The sequence below is a fragment of the Eriocheir sinensis genome, chromosome 25 (assembly GCF_024679095.1).
Source record: "Eriocheir sinensis breed Jianghai 21 chromosome 25, ASM2467909v1, whole genome shotgun sequence".
NCBI classification, from domain to species: domain Eukaryota; kingdom Metazoa; phylum Arthropoda; class Malacostraca; order Decapoda; family Varunidae; genus Eriocheir; species Eriocheir sinensis.
Window position 1 is genome coordinate 17,105,557 of NC_066533.1, and position 13,431 is coordinate 17,118,987.

At 37.4% G+C, this 13,431-nt stretch overlaps 1 long non-coding RNA gene across 2 annotated transcripts in view; it reads left to right on the plus strand.

Moving 5' to 3' along the window:
- LOC127003516 (uncharacterized) overlaps positions 1-13,431 on the plus strand; it is a 66,497-nt gene that overhangs the window by 49,802 nt on the left and 3,264 nt on the right. For both annotated transcript variants that reach the window (XR_007757111.1, XR_007757110.1), the window contains exon 3: positions 3,317-3,500. This is a non-coding gene — a long non-coding RNA (uncharacterized LOC127003516). The remainder of the gene's footprint in view (positions 1-3,316; positions 3,501-13,431) is intronic.

The following is a 13,431-nucleotide window of genomic DNA, read 5'->3' on the forward strand; positions in this document are numbered from 1 at the left end:
CCCGAACGCGTATTTACAGAGCCATAAAAATCTTGTATATTTCACGTTCCATTCGAGATTCGTGTTTCCTCCTCGTCGTCTGTGATATTATTTTTTTTTATTTGTATTTGTCTGTCTATTTATTTATTTTCTTATTTTTCATATTCATTTTGTATGTATTTTCTTTTCTTAGTATATATATTTTTTCTCCCCATTATCTTTATTTTCATATAATTTTTCACCTTACTTTTTTATTATTTCTCAGTTTATTTTCATCTTTATTTTCATCTTATTTTTTATCTTACATTTGTCTGTATTTTTGTTTTTGTTTTCTTGATATTTTTTCTCCCCATTAGTGACATTTTCAAACCAATTTCTTGTATCTTAAAACTCATGGTATTTTTTTTTTACCTGACTTCATTATTTTTCTCTATGTTTGTTTTTCCTCCCATTAGTGATATTTCCACACCCATTATCTATCCATTAAAACGTAACGTATATATAATCATTTCCATTCATTTATTTACCCAACTATTTTTCTCTATAACTGCTTTCGTTTCCTCTAATACTTTCATTTCAAACCTATTCTTGATGCACTAAAGGTAAGGTATAATCATCCATATTTATTTATCTGATCATTTTTCCTTCAGAACTCTTTGCATTTTCCTCTAATAATTGGGTCCGTATTTTATCCCCTTTATCCTTTTCAGTGATATTTCCGAACATATTCTGTCTCTTTCTCTCTTTTTTTTGTCTTTCAAAGTTGATGGGTGATTTTTTTCTTTATATTCCTTCCTTGTTTCTTTCTTTCTCCTTTTCCTTCCTTTCCTTTCCTTTCTTCTTTGCTTCCTTCTTTTCTTTATCTTTTTTTCCCATTAGTTATATTTTCAAAACCTATTCTTTATCCATTAAAACGTAAGGTATAATCATTTACATTCATTTATTTGCCCGGCTAATTTTCTTTATACTTGTTTGCATTTTCCTTTAATATTTGGATCCATGTTTTATTTCCTCCCACTATTGACCTCATAACACCTGTCACTTGGATATTTAAACCCGCTTCCTACATTCCACACACTCGTTAAATATGTCTTTTTTTCTCTTTTTTTTCTGTCTCCCAAAGTTGATGGGTGATTTTTTTCTTTATATTCCTTTCTTGTTTCTTTCTTTCTTCCTTCTTTTCCTTCCTTTCCTTTCTTTCTTCTTTGCTTCCTACGTTGCACACACTCGTTAAATGTCTTTTTTTCTCCCTTTTTCTGTCTCCCAAAGTTGATGGGTGATTTTTTTCTTTATATTCCTTTCTTGTTTCTTTCTTTCTTCCTTCTTTTCCTTCCTTTCCTTTCTTTCTTCTTTGCTTCCTACGTTGCACACACTCGTTAAATATGTCTTTTTTTCTCTTTTTTTCTCTCTTCCAAAGTTGATGGGTGATTTATCTTCCTTATTTTCCTTCCTTGTTTCTTTCTTCCCTCCTCCTTTTCCTTCCTTTCCTTTCTGTTCTTCCTTGCTTCCTTCTTTTCTATATATGTTTGTTTTTCCTCCCATTAGTGATATTTTCAAACCTATTCTTGATGCATTAAAACGTAAGATATGATCATTCATATTTATTTACCCAACTATTATTCTTTATAATTGTTTGCATTTTCCTCTAATACGTGGGTCCGTGTTTTATCCCCTCCCACCAGTGACCTCTTAAAATCCGTCACTTGTATATACGTATTTATTTATTTATTTATTTTACGTCCTGACCCATAGCGCCGGCAGACGTTCTTTAGGTGGTTGACCCGAGTACCCCATCATGGCGCAGGCAAGTGTTTATAGAGGCGCCGTTTCCTACACTCAGCACACATTCGTTAAACTACAATACATTTATAAGGGACATGATTATCGTTTTAACTCAGACACCTCAGAAAAAATAGTTAGAGATTTTTGGTATGAATGTGTATTCTGCTATATATTAAAACCTTATTTCTAAAACTATACATGCGTTAAACTACACATAAGATACAGGAAGTGGATAGATAGATAGATAGATAGATAGATAGATAGATAGATAGATAGATAGATAGATAGGAACTAGGAAGGGAAAGGAAAGGATGAAAAGAATAAGAGAGAAAATGAGAGAAGATAGAGAGAGAGAGAGAGAGAGAGAGAGAGAGAGGAGGAGGAATACTATCGCATGTCCCTCTTAAGATAAATAGAAAGACCAAAATAACCTTCGTCTCTTCATGACCAAAAATGAAAGTAAAAATAAAAATAAAATAATAAATAAATAAATGAAATAAATGAATAAAATAATAAAATAGAAAAATAAAGTTAAGATGAAGCGTAAAAATCTTATTCAAATTTACTTACAATGAAAAAAGGAAATAAATAATAATAGTAGAGAGAGAGAGATGCGTGACGTGACTCGAGACATGAGAGACAGATTGAGGGGAGAGAAGGAAGGAAAGGGAGAAAAAATAAACGAGGGAAGGAACGAAAATAGAGAGAGAGAGAGAGAATGACATAACAGGTAAAAACAGACAATTAAAAGAGAAAAAGTACTCTCGCTCTCTCTCTCTCTCTCTCTCTCTGGAACACCTGGGGCTTACCATAATTAGTTCAGCTCTCACCACAGGGGCGCAGGTGTGGGGCTGGTGATGGGGAGGTGGGGGGCTGGGGGGGGACGACCAGGTGAAGTCCAGGTAGGCACTCAGGTAGTTCAGTAAGTTAGTAAGTTAATTAAGGTTCTTTTCTTCTTCTGTTTCTCTTTCTTTCTCTCTTTTTTTTCTTAAGTTAAGTTGATTTTGTTTCCTTGTTTCTATTCCTTTTTTATTTTCCTTTTCCCTCCCTTCCTTCTTTTCCTTCCTTTCCTTCCTTTCTTTTTGTCTATTTTCTTCTTCTTCTTCCAAACTATTCAATGTTATTTTCACTTTTTTCTACGATGTTATTTTTCTTTCTTTTTTCTTTAACTATGTATTCAAAAGTTTGGTATATTGTTTTTCTCTCACTTCACTAACTTCCTCGATAAAAGTTAGTTCATCTCAAGGAAACGTCAATTAAACTATTTTACACAAGTCCTGATTTGCTAATATCGAGGGAGTTTTAATCTTACACCTTCCTTTCAGTCACTTACTACTTCTTTCAAACACTTCCTAATTTAGTCTTTTAACAGTTTCAAAGCTCAAATATTCACCTTTTCTTCTATAGTCAACTTTTTTGCATACTTTAACATGTTCATTCAACTCATATATTCTGTTGTATGTTCTATTTTTCTCTCTTTTCTCCTTATATTCATCAGTTTATTCCTTGATTCATCCTGTAATATATTTCTTTCACTTATTCTTATTTTCACAAGGTTCACTCTGTTGGTTCGAAAGTTCGGGTTGAAGCTTCACACTCGCGATTCGGTGCTTCGCTCACTGCTTCACTCACTGCCTCATTCACACGATAAACACAAGGGCTGGCTAGATTCATTTGCTCTGAAGGGGAAGAAGCGAAAGGAAGGAAGAAAGGGAGGAAGGAGGAGGGCCAGGTTGCAGGTGAGAGAGAGAGAGAGAGAGAGAGAGAGAGAGAGAGAGAGAGAGATTGCTGTTGTTGTTTTAAGATAAGAGAAAAGATTTATGTCGTGAGTTAAGAGAAAGGAATTATGTAATGTCCAGTCTTATGTTTTAGTATTTTTCATTTTTATCTTAATTTCGCACTCGAGACGAAAATGATAATGATGCTTGGTGATAAGGCGGATAATAATGGACAAGGAAGAAGGTGAAAAAGATGCGAAGGAGATAAGGAAAGGAGGAGGAGGAGGAGGAGAAGGAGGAGGAGGTGTTGTGTTATTTGCCAAAGCTTTCTGAAGGGCAAGTTGAGAAGACAATTGTTAAACTCTTCAATAAATGTTAACTTTATTTGACTTATTTCAGTTTCCTAATATCGGTGTTTTATTTCTCTTCCATATGATAGTGTTTAAGCTTCTGTGTGTTTTGTTATATTAAAGAAAACTGAGATTGGTGAGGACGACTTGCGAGAACACTTAATGGTTGCCTGCTTGTTACTTGTGATTGTTTTAAAGGTTGTTGGATAGTTTGCTTGTTAGGCGGGTAGTCAGGTAGTTAGCCAGGGTTTTTATATAGTTTCTTAAGCAGTATGTTTTAGTAGGTAATTTGATAGGTATAGGTAGGTAGGTAGGTAGATGGATGTATTTATAAATGGAGAGGTCGTTGGGTCCTCTCCATCCCTTCCCTTTCCTTCCCTTCCCCTTCCTTCCGTCTTTCCTGTTAACTTACTCCCCTTTCCCTTCTCTCCCTTCCCTTCCTCTAATTTTTCTCCCTTCACCCTCTTCCCTCTTCTCCCCGTTTTTCTTCCATCCTTCATATTCTCCCTTCCTCTATCCTCCTCCTTCCTCCTCTCTCCCTTCCCCTACCCTCCTGTCACCCTTCCTTTCTCTCTTCTGCCTGTAAACTGTCTCCCGTTTCTCTTCCTTCTTCCCTCCCTCCCTCCCTCCCTCCTTCATATCTCCATCTCCCTTTGTCTCTTTCATGTCTACTCCTCCCCTCTTCCTTCCTCCTCCTCCTCCTCCTCCTCCTCCTCTTCCCTTCCTCTACTTATGTGTGAGTCACGCTGTTCGATTCCTCCTCTTCCCTTCCCCTCTTCCTCTTCCTCCTTTCTTCCTTCCTCTTATTTCTTGGAATGTGCCGCTCTCTCCCTCCCTCCTTTCCTCCTCCTCCTCCTCTTCCCTCCCTCCGACCCCTCCATCTCTCCCTATTGCGTCAGTCATCCATATGGAGAGAGAGAGAGAGAGAGAGAGAGAGAGAGAGAGAGAGAGAGAGAGAGAGAGAGAGAGAGAGAGAGAGAGAGATTGGCATTTCGATTCCACCCTCCCTCAATCATAATTCACTCACACAAACACGACATTCTTCTCCTTCTTCTTCCTCCCCCTCCTCCTCCTCCTCCTCCTCCTCCTCGGTGTACTACAAGTGTTTTTTATCGCTAAGTGGTAGGAGCTAAGTGGAAAATAAGAAGTGGAGTGTAATAGAGTCTGGTGGAGGAATATGAATGTGGAGTGTGTTATTTTTTGCATGTTGAGTGGAGTTTTGTTATGTGGATGAGGATGAGTGAATTGACAGACAGACAGACAGACAGACAGACATACAGACAGACTCCATTTTCCCTCCCAAGCACTCCACCTCTTCAATACATACATACATACAGACAGACATACAGACAGACAGATAGACAAACAGATACAGACAGACCCCTTTTTCTCCACCTCTCCTCTCCCTTCCCTCCCCAGCACTCCACCTCTCACATACATACATACATACATACATACACACACACAGACAGACTAACAAGAATACAAGTAAATGATTGCAAAGACAGACAGATTGAAGAACATCCATAGACATACTGACAGAAAAATACATAGACATACATATTTTCAGACATACAGACAGACCGACAGACAGGTGAGTTGATCGACAGGTAATTGGACAGGTAGACGCAGGGAGATTGATTTACTCTCCCTTTTCTACACTTTTTTTCTCCCTTTTTCTTTTTATTTATTTTTTTATCCTGATTTTTTTTTTAGTATGAGATATCTGAACACATGCTTTATATATCATTTAATTTCTTTTTTTTTCTTTTTTCTTCAATATTTAAACTGTTTTCCTGTCATTTAATTTTTCCTTTTTTATTTCTTCGTTATTCAGACTTTTATCATTTTCCGTCTTGCTCTCAAATTATCTTTTTTTTTCTTCTTTTCTTTATCATTCGCAAACTTCATTCTTATCTGTCAATCAATTTCAACTTTTTTTCTGTATATAAATTCTTCAACCTCATTAGTATCCATATTTTTTTTTTCATTTTACTTTCTGATACAAAATTCTAATCATCCTCTTCTTTCATTCCCTTCTCCTATGTTGTTTACTTGCAACAATAAACTATCAATCAATCAATCATTCATTTTCGCTTTTTTTTCCATCCAAACACGTCATCCTTATCTTTCAATCTCTCTTCTCTTCATATTTTCTGCCATATTTCTTTCCTTTTTTGTTGTTTTTATTTTCTGATTCAAAATTAATTCTAATCATCCTTTTCTTTCATTCATTTTCGCTTTTTTTTTCATCCAAACACGTCATCCTTATCTTTCAATCTCTCCTCTCTTCATATTTTCTGCTATATTTCTTTCTTTTTTTAACTTTCTGATCCAAAATTAATTCTAATCATCCTTTTCTTTCATTCATTTTCGCTTTTTTCATCAAAACACGTCATCCTTATTTTTCAGTCTCTCTTCTCTTCATATTTTCTGCTATATTTCTTTCTTTTTTTAACTTTCTGATCCAAAGTTAATTCTAATCATCCTTTTCTTTCATTCATTTTCGCTTTTTTTCCATCCAAACACGTCATCCTTATTTTTCAATCTCTCTTCTCTTCATATTTTCTGCCATATTTCTCTTTTTTTAACTTTCTGATCCAAAATTAATTATAATCATCCTTTTCTTTCATTCATTTTCGCTTTTTTTTCATCCAAACACGTCATCCTTATTTTTCAATCTCTCTTCTCTTCATATTTTCTGCCATATTTCTTTTTTTTTAACTTTCTGATCCAAAATTAATTATCTTCTGAGGTTAACATATTTCTACTTCCGTGTACATTGTTACATCATTCCTCCCTTTCCTTCCTCTTTCACATTATATTCCTCCCTTAATGCCCCTTAATTATCCCTCCACACCCCGTATCACGCTCATAAAGGTTCTGATCGTGTTTCTCTCCTCTTTGATCTTCCTACATCGATTCCAACCCAATGTTTTCCCTTCCGTCCGTCTCCCTTCCTTTATACCATCATATATATTTTTTGAGTCATTTCTACTCCTCCCCTTTTTCTCTTCTAATCTATTATTCTGTTGTGTTCTATTATTTCTATTCTATCATTCTATTTCTATTGTGTTTGCTATTCTATTATGTTTCTCTTCCTTTCCATAAACTAGGTCTCGTTTATAAAAGGTTAGATTCTGTTCCTGATTCCCTTCTATTGTCTTGATTTTTTTTTCTTTACCTATTGTTTCTGCTTTTATATTCTTAAACTCCTGGATTCTTTTCTTCTCAAATTCCTTTCTACACATAAAATACCTTTCTTTACACTATTCAACCCTTTAACTCATTTTTTCTTACCCCCAGATTGTGTTATGAAGGATTTGATCGCGTTTTTTATATTGTATTCTGTGCATTGATCTCATTTATTACTTTCAAATCCCATTCAAACCGCAAAATATCTTTCTATATACAATTTCACACTTTAATTCGCCTTTCTCACCAAGATTGCAGTGTACAAGGATCATATTGTGTTCCCTTCACATTCCTGTAGTTTCCGTGTCCACCCAACCCTATTCTTATCTTCCAATACCCTTTCTACCCTTAAAATAGCTTTTCACACCCTTTTGTACCCTTTCCTCCCTATTTTCTTATCACATTCTGTTTATAAAGACTCTGATCGTGTTTTCTGTGTTTTCTTCTGTTCTGACTGTCGATCCAACTCAATTCTTACATTCCAACTCCCTCTCTACCCGTAAAATACCTTTCCACACCCTATCCAACCCCTTTCTTCCTATTTTCTTCTCAGATTCTGTTTATAAAGACTGATCGTGTTTTCTGTGTTTTCTTCTGTTCTGACTGTCGACCCAACTCAATTCTTACATTCCACCTCAATTTCTACCCGTAAAATACCTTTCCACACCCTTTTCCACACTTTCATTCCACTTTTCCTCACCTCAGATTGTATATATAAGGTTTGATCGTATTCTCTTCGCTTCCTTGGAGTCTGCGTGTCACCCCAACCCAATTTTTACCTTCCAACTCCCTTTCTACCCTCTTCCACCCCTTAATTTTCCCCTCCACACCCCGAATCCCCCTTATGTAAGATTCGATCCCCTTCCCTTCCTCCCCGATCCTCCATCCATCGGTTCCAACTCCAATTTTTTCTTCCATCCGTCCCGACCCTCCGCTGAATGGTCTTGGAAGCTAATATTTGTCCATTCCTGTCTTGTCACGATTCTCTCTCTCTCTCTCTCTCTCTCTCTCTCTCTCTCTCTCTCTCTCTCTCTCTCTCTCTCTCTCTCTCTCTCTCTCTCTCTCTCATTGATTTATATAACTCTATTACGTATTCATAATGTTGACTTCCTATCATTTTCTATTCTCTCCTCTTCCTCTTCTTCTTCTTCCTCCTCCTCCTCCTCCTCCTCCTCCTCCTCCTCCTCCTCTATTCTTTGCCTTTTTCAGTATTTCGTATTTTGTTTTTCTTCTACATTTCCTTCTCTTCCTCTTCCTACTTCCTGTTCTTAATTCCTCCTCCTCCTTCCTCTTTCCTCCTTTCTTCCTCTATCTCCTCTTTCTTCCTCCTGTTTCCTCTTCCTCTTCCTTCTCCTTCTCTTCCTTCCTGTTTCTCATTCTTCTTCTCCCCTCATCTTCCTTCTTCCCGTTCTTTCCTTTCCTCCTCGTCTTCCTTCCCCTTACACAAAACCCGGTTCCTCCTCCTCCTTCTCCTCTTCCTCTTCCTCTTCCTCCTCTTCCTCGTATTCAATCTTCATCTTCCATTTCTCAGTTTCTCATTATTTTTCCCTTACTCAGGATCCGGTTCCTCCTCCTCCTCCTCCTCTTCCTCCTCCTCTTCTTCTTCCTCTTTCGTGATGTGATTTTTCTCTTTAGTGTTATATTGGTCATTCTGTTGCCTGCCGGAAGAGCTCTCTGATAATCCTTCTTTTTTTTCTCTCTTTTATTTTCTTCTTTATTTCTCTACTTTATTTCTCTTCTATATTTCTCTTCTTCATTTATCTTCTTCATTTATCTTCTTTGTTTCTCTATTTTGTTTCTCTACTTTATTTATCTTCTTTGTTTCTCTTTATTTCTCTACTTTTCTCTACTTTATTTCTCTACCTTATTTCTCTCTTCTTTCTCTTTCTTCTTTCCTCACTTTCCAGGCTTTTCTTTTCTTTCTTTCCTTTCTTTTTTTTCTTTCCTTTTCGTATGTTATTTATTTATTTCCTCTTTCTTCCTTTCTTCACTTTCCATGCGTCGTTTTTTCTTCTGTTTTCTTTATTTTTTTCTTTCTCGTCTCTATCTTTTCTTTGTCTACTTTGTCTTCTTTTCTTCCTTACTTTTCAGGCTTGTCTTGTTTTTTCTTTCCTCCTTGTCCTTTCTTTTTGTCTTCTGTGTGTGTGTGTGTGTGTGTGTGAGAGAGAGAGAGAGAGAGAGAGAGAGAGAGGCTCTCTCTCTCTATCTCTCTCTCTCTCTCTCTCTCTCTCTCTCTCTCTCTCTCTCTCTCTCTCTCTCTCTCTCTCTTTTCGTCTCCCCTCTCACACACGAAAATAAGAATAAAGTTAATCGTCACGAAACAAACAAACAAAAAAAGAAAAAAAAAGAAAAAAATGGGAAATGAGAGAAAATGGATTTGTAGTCGCTCGATTTAGGGACGAACTCTTGACGTCATTTGTTTTTCTTTTTGTTTTTCGTTTTGCTTTTTTTATTATTTTTCAGATGTTTTTAGTGTGTGTGTGTGTGTGTGTATGTGTGTGTGCGTGTGTGTGTGTGTGTGTGTGTGGTCGGGATTTAAATTATTCACTGATCACAAAATTAACTTGAAATAATATGAATGAATGAATGAAAGAGAGAGAGAGAGAGAGAGAGAGAGAAAGTATGTAATGCGGATCGAAGGTCCTACCCTCTCCCCCCATGTCCTTAAATTACTTCCCATCCCCCCTCTTCCCCTTCCTTCCCTTCCCTCCCATTCCTTCCCTTCCCTTCCCTTCCCTTCCCTTCCCCACTACACTTCTCTTCCTTTCCCTTCCCCTTCCCTTCCCTTCACTACACTTCCCCTCCCTTCCCTTCCCTTCCCTTCCCTTCCCTTCACTCTCTATCCCTTCCTTTCCCTTCTCCTCCCTTCTCTCCCTTTTCCATCCCTTCCCTTCCCTTCCCTTCACTACACTTCTCTTCCCTTCCTTTCCCATCCCATCACTTTTCATCCCTTCCCTCCCTTTGCTTTCTTTTCCTTCCTTTCCCTTCCCTTTCCTTCCCATCCTTTCCTTCCTTCCTTCCTTCCTTCCTTCCCTACCCTCCCTATCCACCCTACCCTTCCCTCCTTCCTTCCCTTCCCTACCCTACCCTCCCTATCCATCCCTACCTTCCTCCTTCCTTCCTCCTTCCTTCCTTCCTTCCTTCCCTTCCCTTTCTTCAATGGAATGTCTTTGTTCTTGTTACCCGCGTTCTTCGTCATCTTTCTTTCTAACTTTTTTCTTCCTTATTTTATTTTGTTGTTTATGGTATGCTCTTCTTTTTGCCCTTGGTCGAATTTCTTGTTACGCTTATTTCTTTGTTAGGACTTCCTTGTAATTTGATATCTATATATTTTATTTCTAGTATTCTTTTTTTTTATTTTTAGTTGCTAATGTTTTTTTTTCTCCTTTTTCTTTTCTTTTTAAACTCGTGTCATTATTATTTTGTTTCGTTTCTCGTTTCATATTTTTTTTCTTTTTTTTTTCTTGTGTAGCTTAAGTCTTATTTTTGTTTTATTTTGTTTGGTTTCTCGCTTATCTATTTTTCTCTATTATGATTCACGTTCCTATTCTTCTTGTTACTTAAGTTTCTAGTATATACATTCGTTCCTTTTTCATTTTAATACTGAAGTTCTCATTTGCCTACACATATATTTTTTTCCTCTCAGTACTATATCTTTTAATAACACTTTTTTTTCCTTTTAACGTTCTTATTCACATGTTAAATTTTCTCTCAGTCTCAAACTAAGTAACATTGCCTCTTTCCTCTCCTTGTCCTATAATTCATCGCTAACTCAGTCGTCTCGTTACCCCCAAAATTAACTATGAAATCAATCATAATAAAACATCTAAGACAATAACTTACATACCACCAAATCTTCTTTCACACACAAACTCATCGCGTATATACTTTTCAACACAATTTCCCTCGAGTTTGATTTCATTTCCACAGGCTCGTTTTCTTCCTCTTCCTCCTCCTCCTCCGACTCAAATAATTTACGTTCCTTTCTCTTGTTACGGGAAAGGGATGCAGGTGGGACACGCTTATTTGTCTGTCTGTCTGTCTATCTGTCTGTCTTTGTGTCTTTGTCTGTCTGTTTGTCTGGTTAGTCTCTGTTTCCCTGTTTGTCTGTCTCTGTCTATGTGTGTGTCTGTCTTTCGTTTTCTGTGTCTGTCTGTATTTGTTTATTTCTGTCGTCTGTCTGTTTTTATGTCTGTCTGTCTGTCTATCTGTCTTTGTGTCTCTTTGTCTGTCTGTTTGTCTGGTTAGTCTCTGTTTCCCTGTTTGTCTGTCTGTCTGTCTGTCTGTCTCGCCCTCGCACGTTACCTTAGTCACATAATTATAGGGGGGGGCTTTTTTCTTTTTTTTTGTCTTTAAAGTTGAACATGTCTACCTTAATTTTCTTTCCCTCAGTCTTTTGTTGTCTTTTTTTCTGGCGTATTTGATTGTTCTTTTCTTTGCCTTTCCTGGTTTCTTTTTTTTCTTTTCCCGTTTTTATTTGGTAGGGGTTGTATTTGTTCTTCCTTCCTTTCTTCTTTCTTTTTCTTTCTTCGTTTCTTTGTTTCGTGTTTTATTATCTTTTCTCCTCTTCCTACATCTCTCTCTCTCTCTCTCTCTCTCTCTCTCTCTCTCTCTCTCTCTCTCTCTCTCTCTCTCTCTCTCTCTCTCTCTCTCTCTCTCTCCCCTGTCCTCCGTAGTGTAGTTTTCTTCTTCTCATTCTCTTCTTTCTTCCTTTTCCTCACTCCCTTCTTTCTTCCTTTTCCTCACTCCCTTCTTTCTTCTCTTCCTTTTTTTCCTCGACAATGTTCTCTTTTCTTTCATTTTTCTTGTCTGTTTCTCTTATTACATTTATCTTCAGTCTCGGTTTTCACTCCCTTTTTCTCTTCAGTCTTCTTTAGTCTCTTCACCTCGCTATCTCTTCAGCACTCTTCATTTCCTTTATTCTCTCTATCTTTCACTTATTCAACTTTTTTCCGGAATCTTTATCTGTCGCTCTTTCTTACTTTCTTGTTTTCCCTCCTTTTATCTTCTCTATCTTTTACTTATTCAACTTTTCCCGGAATCTTTATCTGTCGCTCTTTCTTACTTTCTTGTTTTCCCTCCTTTTATCTTCTCTATCTTTCACTTATTCAACTTTTCCCGGAATCCTTATCTATCCCTCTTTCTTTCTTTTTTTCCCTCCTCTTATCTTCTCTTTCTTTTACTTATTCAACTTTTCCCGGAATCTTTATTTGTCGCTCTTTCTTACTTTCCTTTTTTTCCTCCTTTTATCTTTTCTATTCTCTCGTGTGTATAGTATGGTGGAAATTCCTTTACTTCCCTTCTTTCCTCCTCCTTTTCTTCCTCTTCTACCAGGTTGATATCCCATTCTTTTTTATCCATTTCCCTTTCTCAGTCCACTCTTTCTCTCTCGGCCTAAACGGTACCTCTGACTCCTTCCCATTCATTACTATCCCATTCATCTTTCTCCTACTTCCTTCTCCTCCTCCTCTCTCTTTCTCTCTCTCCCTCCACTTGATTATCTCTTCTCTCTCTCTCAGCCTAACCGGTATCTCTAATTCCTTTCCATTCATTGTTTTTCCTTTTTTTTCTCTCTCATACTTCCTTCTTTATCTCTCTCCCTCCCTCTCCCTCTCTATTTGATACTCTCTCTCTCACTTTAACCAGTATCTTATCTTCCTCCCTTATATTACTCTCCCTATCTATGTCTTTCTCTTACTTCCTTCTCTCCCTTTTTCTCCCTTTCTTCTCCCTCTCTCTCTCCACTTATCACTCTATCTTTCAGCCTTACCAGTTCTTTTTTGCTTTATTTCTTTCCCTTTTATTTTCTCCCTCTTTAACCTCTTTTCACCTGGTACTTTTTTTAATTAAGTGGATCATGTCACGCTTACTCTCACCTGCACTTTAATGAACCACTTAATTAACCACCTTTATCACGGCACTTAACACACACACACACACACACACACACACACTCACACACACACTCTTATATACACACACACACGTGCACACGAGCGTCGGCGGGAGCGGTCGGTCGTGTGTGCGTCTCGAGCGGTCACCAGTTGGCCACTACACACACACACACACATTCACACACACACACATTCACACAGGCTGCCATCTCTCTCCACTTACCTCCACTCCACTCAAGCCCCTCCTCCCTCCCTCCTTCCTGACCCTTCCACCCCTCCACCAGTCTTCCCTCCTCCACCTCTCAACTTTTTCCTTAGTTTTTTTTTGTTTTTTGTGGGGGGGTTTCTTTATCCTCCTCCCCTCTTCCCTCTCCATCATTACTTTTCTTTTCTTCATCCCTTTCTTTATCCATCTTTTTACTTATTCCCCTCTCTCTCTCTCTCTCTCTCTCTCTCTCTCTCTCTTTTATTTCCTTCCTCTAAGCTCCTCCTATTCCCTCCATCCTCTCTCTC